The sequence below is a fragment of the Plecotus auritus genome, assembly GCF_963455305.1.
Source record: "Plecotus auritus genome assembly, chromosome: 3".
NCBI lineage: Eukaryota > Metazoa > Chordata > Mammalia > Chiroptera > Vespertilionidae > Plecotus > Plecotus auritus.
The window spans coordinates 80,205,404-80,214,416 of NC_137772.1; the positions used below are offsets into that span (position 1 = coordinate 80,205,404).

At 40.2% G+C, this 9,013-nt stretch overlaps 1 pseudogene across 1 annotated transcript; it reads right to left on the reverse strand.

The window, feature by feature from the left end:
* Positions 1-262: 262 nt before the first annotated feature.
* LOC308244076 (L-lactate dehydrogenase A chain-like) lies at positions 263-1,726 on the reverse strand (annotated as a pseudogene). Its single transcript has 2 exons — positions 1,356-1,726; positions 263-838 (listed from the first exon to the last, which is right to left on the reverse strand). The product of its transcript is annotated as an L-lactate dehydrogenase A chain-like (transcript).
* Positions 1,727-9,013: the final 7,287 nt, after the last annotated feature.

Sequence of the window (9,013 nt, forward strand, 5' to 3'; positions counted from 1 at the left end):
GGAGGTGGAACTATTTCACACTAACTAGTTTAATACTACACAAGATAAGTACCATCCACTATCAGGATATAGCTTCAGGGTTTTATGAACCATTCTTATTTCTAACTTTAGGAAATTGATGTCTTTCCTTAGCTGCCTTATTATGGTTTTAGTCACAGTTCAGACAAAAAGGGCAATATGAATACTCTTCAACTAAAATCCTGTTGTAGCCTAGAAAGTGAAGTGGTATGACATTAGAAGACTTTAAAAACTACAGCTCCTTTTAGTCCCCCCTCCAAAGTATATCTGCACTCTTCTTCAAACAGGCCTCTTCCTTAGGTGTCAAAGTCACCTTCACAACATCTGAGATTCATTCTGTCCCAAGATGCAAGGAATACTAAGGAAGACATCATTTCTTACTACATAGAGATCCTTAATCATGGTGGAAATTAGATACACCCACCTAAGATTCTTCATTATACTTCCTGCCAAATATGCCACAGATAGTCCAATGGTCCAGGATGTGTTTGTAGCCTTTTAGTTTGATTTTTTCCACTGCTCCTTGTCTGCATCAGTGCCTAAATCAGGCAGATTCTTCAGGGAGACACCAGCAACATTCACTCCAATCCATACAGGCACACTAGAGTCTCTATGACCCCAAGGACTCACCATGACAGTTTAGTGGGTGAACTCCCAGCCTTTCTCCTGTTACGTAATGGATATGGAATGAATCCAGATTGCAACCACTTCTAATAACACAGTTTTTGGGAAAGCTGCTTATCTTTCAAGCCATATTGGTCAAGATATACTGAATTGGATATAATAAACAGTTTTCAGTTGGGGCTGTATTTTACAACATCTATATATATAAAACCCTAATATGCAAATAGACCAAACAGCAGAACAACCGAACAACTGCTTGCTGTGATGTGCGCTGACCACCCGGGGGTGTGCGTGGAATATGGCAGGCATTGGCAGCAGGCTTCAGAGTGTGTAACATGGTGGGCTTTGGCCACAGCGGGATGCTGGAGCAGGTGAGTGGGGGTGCCAGACTAAGGCAGGGCACCAGTCACTGTCATCGGGGCAAGCCTCTGGTGGTTATTGAAAATTCTTTGCTCCTGTGCACCCGGTGCTTGTGCCTGCTGCCAACGCCAGCCCCAGTCACTCTGTACTGTCAGGGGGTGCCAGTGAGCCACTGGCGCTGTCAGCGCATGGGAGCTGTGGCAGCGGGAGCTTCTGACAGACAGGGGACCAGGGGTCATGGTGGGAGGGGTCAGGCAGGGGCATGGAGGATGGGCCAAGACCCACCCCTGTACCCACTGCAGCATTGCAGCCCACAATTCCTTTAAAGGTGCACGAATTTGTGCACTGAACACCTAGTTAAGAATAATGAGCTTAAATATGCTTACTTAATGCTGGACCAAATGAAGACAGGTTTCTTCCTCTTGTTGACTTGCCCAGCTGTGATAACAACTAGCTTGGAGTCTGAGGTCATATTATAGTCTTTGCCAAAGAAAAGATTTTGGTGTTTTAAGGAAAAGGCTGCCATGTTGGAGACCCATCATCTCTCCCTTCCATTTGTCTTCCATGATATCAACAAGAGCAAATTCATCCACTAAATTTTTCATTAAGATCCTGGTGGCACAGGCCATGCCAACATCACCAACCCAACAATTGTAATCTTATTGTAGGGGTTTTGTTCTTCCTTAAGCAGATTCAGAATCAGCTGATCCATAACAGTTGCCATAATGTACTAAGAACCCAAAAGGCCAGGCCTGAGTGCACTGAACGTTTGCTGGTTCAATTTCAGGTCAGGGACATACCTGGCTTACAGGTTTGATCCCAGTTGGGTTGCAAAGCTTACAGAAGGCAACCATCAATATTTCACTCTCAATTAACGTCTCTCTGTCTCTCTTTTCCTTCCTCTCTCTCAGCATGTCATTGGCTGAGGATTTAAAAGAAGAAGAATCAAAAAGAATCTGGAGTTCACCACAGAGGTGGGGGGCAGGGGAGGTGCGGGACACGGGTGGCACTAGCTTTGGATCTGCACCTGAGGGAAGCTGCTCCTGTACTCTGCACACATTTTAAATTAAGCTTAGAGACTTTCCTCACCTTTTTGATATCATCTCAAAATAAGATTGTCACTTACTCAACAGGTACAGTTACATGATGTAACATGATTCTCTTTCTCTGTCCTGAGTCTTCTTTCTAACAGATCTGTGCCTGTTAATACAGCATATATTCTCAACTCCTTTCTCCCTGCTGGTGTAGCTGAGATCCCATTGAAAAGGCTGGTTGCTCATGTTCCCAACATCCATTGCAGCAAGAGCTCTGGTGAGTTATTTAGTCTTAGTCAATAAGGTACAAAAGGTGGAAATTTTACAGAAGTTTTGTTCCTCTACAGCATACTCACCAAGAGAATCCCCTTGCCCTTCCTTCCAACTTTTAAATGTTTGGAGCTCTGCAGACTTTTTGCAAGAACTCAAACAGGACCTACAATATTATGGCATTGCTAAATTAACCAGATCTATATTCATGCAACTCCAGATATTTTGCTATGTGAACTTTGATGATGCATCTCTTTCCTTTAAGTCCACCAAATTGACAAAAATATTTTAAATTATACAGCTTTATTACCTGATTATTAGGGTAACATTGTACTTAAAAATGGGGGTCTCTTTAATCTTGAGCTAATTTCCTTACCTTGATATACCTCCATTTTCTCACTCATAATATGTGGATATTAATATATTTATCTTATAATTTTGATATAAGGATTCAGGGAAACAAAATGCATGAAGTTTTTAAACTGTGTGCATGAAGGGATAAACAAACAGCCAAGCTGGTGTCACCTTTATCCTTTATGTTGTATATACTCACTTCTCTTCTCCTTAAGATAATTTTCTATTGTTGCTGTCTCCCACTCCTCTACACCAATTCCCTCAAACCTACATAAATTAGTCTTTCATGCCCACTATTCCATGTCAAAATTACCAATGACCTTCACATTGCTAAATCTAATAGTGGATAATTGGTCTCACTTTATTTGACATATCAGTAGTATTAGTACATCACCTTCTCTTTTCCAGAATGCTTTTTTTATTAGGTATCCAGATAATTAAACTCATTTTTTTTCTACCTCCTTAGCTATTTCATGTCTCTTTGGCTTGTTTCTATTCATCTCTCCTCAAACCTCCTCTCTCACTCCTCTCTTCCTCAAACTTGCTCTATCATAGTCCTCATTTTGTAAACGGAGGCTCCATTGTCTAAATGTCCAGTTAAAAATATCTAGAATCAGCCTAAAATCCTAAATTTCTCTTAAATTCTCCACTCAATCTATCAACACATCTAATTGATTCTTCCTTCAATCAATTTCAACTACAAGATAAACACTCTAATCCAATAAGTTATCATCTCGTGCTTAATTCTTAGAATAGCTCCCTCTTCCTTTATCTTGCTATCTTTCGGCTTGGTGCACGAAATTTGTGCACATTAAAAGAGGATTAATTAGAGGAAATAATTTAATGTTGTTATTTGCCCTTTCTCTATAATAGAAGTGTCAGAGATGAAAGGAAATTAGTAAAATGTATATGAAAACCTTCCTCCTGTCAGTGTCTGGGGCACACCATGGGACCCAGAATCAAGTCCCTGCCCACCCACATGTACCTCAAAATCACATGATACCGAGACCTGGCCGGCCCCCCCAACACTGGGCTAGATCAAGACCCAGCCAGTCCCATACTTGTCAAGCCCTGCTGGGCAGGGGGCATAGCTTCAGGTCCCTTGGCCCGGTGCCAGGACAGGGGGGGTGGCCTGAAGTCCCCCAGCTCAGACCAGGGCAGAGGGTATGCCTTGAGATCCCCTGTCAAGCCCCTCTGGGTGGGGGGCATGACCTGAGGTCCCCCATCAAGTCCTGCCAGGTGGGGGGAGGGGGCGCACAGCCTCAGGTTCCCCATCAAACCCCACTAGCAGGAGGGCACAGCCTCAGGTCCCCTGTCAAGACCCACCTGGTGGGGGGCACAGCCTGAGTTTCCCTGACCCAGCACTGTGGGTACACCTTGAGGTCCCCTGTCAAGCCCCGCTGGGTGGTGGGCATGGCCTGAGGTCCCCTGTCAAGCCCCGCTGGCTGGAGTCACGGCCTGAGGTTCCCTGTCAAGCCCAGCCAGGCAGGGGGGCACAGCCTCAGGTCTCCTGGCCCAGTGCTGGGTGGGGGGAGCGGCCTGAAGTCCCCTGTCAAGCCCCACCTGGTGAGGGGTGTGGCCTCAGGTCCCCTGGCCTGGTGCTGGAGCAGGGGGTGCGGCCCAAGGTCCCTTGTTAAGCCCTGCCGGGTGGGGGGTGCAGCCTGAGGTCCTCTGTCAAGCCCCACAGGGACAGGGGAGGGCATAGCCTCAGGTCCCTGCTGATTGCTCTTTAAAGCTCCTTATGGGAACTTGGTCTCAGCTGTGGGTGTAGCCATCTTTGTGGCGGAGTGATGGTCAATTAGCATATTCCCTCTTTATTAGATAGGATAGTCTAATCTCAAAAGAATGACCAAGGTGATTTTTTAAAATTCTTACTTATTTATTTTGCAGCTCAATTTTATTGCAGGGGCCCTAGGGAGGAAGCAGGGCAAGTGGGGATTTCATAGAAATCCCCATTGTTGAGCAGGACTGCCAGGTCCCAGGTCTGTCTGGAAGCCAGGAGAGGATCAGCATCCTTGACCCTTTGGTCCATCCTGTAGACACAGGCCCTTGTTACTTGGGGCTGAAGTACGAAATTCCCTGTCTTGTTTCACCAGGGACTCCAGCAGAGTGTCTGCACTGTGCTCAAAGTCCTTGCAACCTTCTTATTGAACAGGACAATTTCAAACTGAACACCTCTCAGCTTGTTGAAGACCTGAGTGACTGCATTAGCACAACTTTCACAGATCATGTCCACAAAGAACTAGTGCTTCTTATTAACAAGTAAGGTGATCATGTCATTCTTATGGCAGTAGAATTAAAATCAAAATATTTTAATTCTACTGCCAATTAGAATTAAGCCAAAGTTCTCACAGAGATCCATACAATATGTATCCAACAGCTTTCCTCTCTTATATCCTACCATTCACCCCCTCAGTACTCAATTCTAGTCAATATTCTTTGATTGTATCTGGCATGTTTCTCTTTCAGGCCCTTTCTTTACTAGTACATAGCTCCAGAGCTGACTCTCTCATTTCTCTAAGTCTTTATCAAATAATACCCATTGAGTGAAACTTTCCCTATCCAAAAACATCTCCTAGCCGTGTTGGCTCAGTTGGTTGGAGCTCTGTTCAGTACACCAAAAGGTGAAGCAACCAATTGATGTATTTCTCCCTCTCTCACTCTCTCTCTCTCTCTCTCTCTCTCTCTCTCTCTCTCTCTCTCTCTTCGCCTCTTTAAAATCAGTTAAAAAATAAAACTGTCTCCCTTCCCTGACTATTCATATTTCTATGCCATGCCATATTTATTTTTCCCCTAGGTTCTCATTAACACCTCATATACTAGGCATTTTCTTTTATTTCCTTGACAATTTTCTGCCTTGCCATTTAGAAATACATTATAGGAGATAGGTCTTTCATTTTGTTCACTGTTGTATCCTCAATAAATGAAAGATTGGTTTTACACAGTACACACTCAACACAAAAATATTTGTTGGATAAATGTAGTGGGGCAAGGAGAGGGCTATTTTATTCCCCTTGTTACTTAAAATCTAAAATGAAATTCAATCTCCTACCTCACAAAGCTGTGACACTTCCAATCAACACCATTAAGTATATTTATAGATACAGAAAATCAGGGAATTCTGTTGGTTTATTTCATGTTCAAGATCATGTGATTTCAATTTAAATATAATAGAAGTTGGAGACTTACTTTGGAGTTTTAGGCTACCCTCTTCCTGGCCCTTTGTCTAGAGAGAGCATATTTTTCTTGGAGCTTATTTCTGTCTGTGCTTTTTGGCAGTTCTGGGTTGGCAGCCTCCATAGCACTCTGTCCAGGATCTATGGGAGGCAATAGGGAAAGCCGGAAACTCACTATCATATCATTCCTTCAGTTATGAGGTTCCTAAGCAGTTTGCCTTCTTCTCTCTGCTTTCACAGTCCTTCCATGCTTATTTGTTGTGTTATATACAGAGGTTTTTAGTTTTAGTAAAAGGGCGGAATGAGGTTACTCTATCTTGGCTGGAACCTAAAGCTCTGTTGTCTTGTTTTATTTAATTAGTATTTTAGTCTAAGATAAATCAATTCATTAAAAAGTAGAATTTTAATTAAACATAAAACATTTCTTTTTATCATGATATTTTACTATGAAATGTCTTTAGCAATTAAGTGAATCAGAAGGTATTTATATGCTCATTAATATCATTTTCTAAAAAAATTGTCATAAATTTTATAATACTTCAAATAAATCTTCATTTCTCCTAACCAGAACCAGATTTCAATCTCCAACTTACTTTGTGGGAAGTCTAAGCGAGTGAAGTAATTCTTATTTATATTCATTGTAAACCTTTGGAAAGAGGTTATTTCATGGTTTTACGAAATATATTCAAATGTTCAACACTTATTTTGTTTGTTGTATTATAGTTTTTGTAAGCTTTTATAAAAGCAAACTTCTATAACTAGTCCTTCTAAGCTGATTTACTTTCTAGGGAAAGAGATATGTGAAAAGTAAAGGGTGGTAAGAATTTTTAAATTAGAATTTTTTGTTTTCCTCCAAAGTTCTTTTCAATGGGGGAACTGAAATTTAATGAAAAAACTTTACATTCACATTCATTTTGAAACAAAAATAAATGGTCACTAAGAACATGAAGCTTTGGATATGCTTTTTCAGGATAAGTGAAGAAACTTTGAAGCTTTTTTTAAATAAATAAATTAGAGTTATAATTTAGATCTTTCATCTAATCCCATGAATACTTAGTTTTTGCAGTAAAGAATTAGAAACACTTCTAGTTCATGTGCTGTCTATGGTTAAATTTAGATGTTATATGTACATAAATATGAAAAGCATATTAAAAATCAGTGAATAAGTCATGATAACATGTCATACAATCAAGGAGTGGACTCAGGAACTAAATTATTAAAAATCAGATGTGATGGTAAGAAAATTCATCAAATTACTAAGATTTGAAAACCTAATTGAGAGCTGAAAATGTAATACTTAAATGAATTACAGACTATATTGAAAGGAGCAAGTATTTTTGTGCTAATGCCCAGAGAAATAGCAAATGAACTCCTTGACCCATACATTTACATGACTTTGAATTAGCACATTTGCAGTGTCCAGAATATTAATGTGTAAGAAATCAGAACAGTGTAAGTATAAGAATAGAATTTATTTTACGTTTGAAAATGTTGTATCATTTGATAAACAGTTATTTTATATTTTCTAAGGCAATTCTTATTTCAAATACTCTGTCCAGACCATGTGTTATTTATTTTAGTACAGAAAAAATATCTTTAGCTCTTTCTTTCCTTTTAGTTTTTGGAATATCCTTCTCTCCATAAAGTCTCCAGGTGCCATTAAGAAAAAAATACATTATTGCAACATCCTCTACCAGACATGAAATTCTCTCCCACAAAATTACAATTTATTTATGAGTACAAGCAAAACTTGAAATTCCTCAGAACCAAAACTATCACAATCTAGACTTTATTATGTCATATATTTAAATACAAAATAATATTTACTATCATGATTATCTACTTTTCAGTATTATTTCTTTATTCTTTATGTCACAGAGGATTGTTTTTTAGTGTATTGTGAAATCAATTTAATGGGTCCAGCTCAGAATTCAGAAAAGAAAATATTATAGAGAAATGTATAATAGAATGGGGAGAGAAATGATATACCAGAATTAATCACACATACTTAGGAAATATAATTTTATAAAAATGTAGTTTATAAATTTACAGACTTGTGATTTAGCTATATTATTAACTGTGCTTTCAAATAATTAAAAGCCATTTTCTTGGAAGACCAACTTTAGATATCCTTAGCTAATGTTCATTAATTGCCTAATATGTGCTGTATACTTTAAGTGCTCTCTATGCATCCCTCTTACTCTTGACAAGAACCCTATGAAATAGGTGATATTATTATTTTGAGGATTTGCAGGCTTTAGTAGCTTTGTGAAGTTAAGATGATCAAAACTACAAAACTAATATATAGTAGAGGACGTTTTCAAACCCACAGTTAAACTTTAAGTTCCATGTTATATATTACTTTGCACTCTGGGTAGTACAGCCGTTTCTGAATAGTTGAATTTACACACTGGTGAACATACATTTGCCTCTGGAATAAGTCATTTTTTAGGTGAATAAAGGCATTAACAGTTCTGGGACATGAGATTTCCCACTTCTGGTGGGAAGAAAAAAGGTTAATCATGTCATCATTGGATTGCAGTGTACCATATTATGAATTCAACAAGGTGTCAACCAAATTGAAAATATCCAACATTGAATATTAGTAGTGATTAATTCAATATTAATTTTTCTTAGATTAAAAATAATATTCAGTACCTAATATGTACACAGTACAGTACTAGAAATTTTGGGACAGTGGGAAATATGAAGATACTAGAGGCCCAGTGCGTGATTTCAATCATGCGAGATGGCACCCTGCCTCCTGCTGTGCGAGGAGGCACCCCATGGGTGGGTGGGAGGCCGGGACCCGCACTAGCCGCCATGGGAGTCAGACCGAGCTGGCTTCACAGGGGACTGGACTGGCGCCGTGGAGGGCCGGGACCCACGCCTGACTTGCGGCATTCCCCGGCCACCCTGCCTATGTCCGCTCCGGGGCCACCCAAGCCACAGCGCTGGCTGGGGCAGGCCCCCCGTCTCTGTTTCCGTCTCCACTCTGTGTCTCACCTGCACATGCAACCTCCTTCTGTCCAGTCTTGACCCGTTACGGAGTCCTGGGCTTAATTTGCCTATTACCTCTTTATATATATAGATATTTCTTTTCTTATATCAGTACCATTTCTTATTTCACAAAAGTTTGAAAGACAGTAAGTATAAAAATGTGCTTGAAAGTACCAG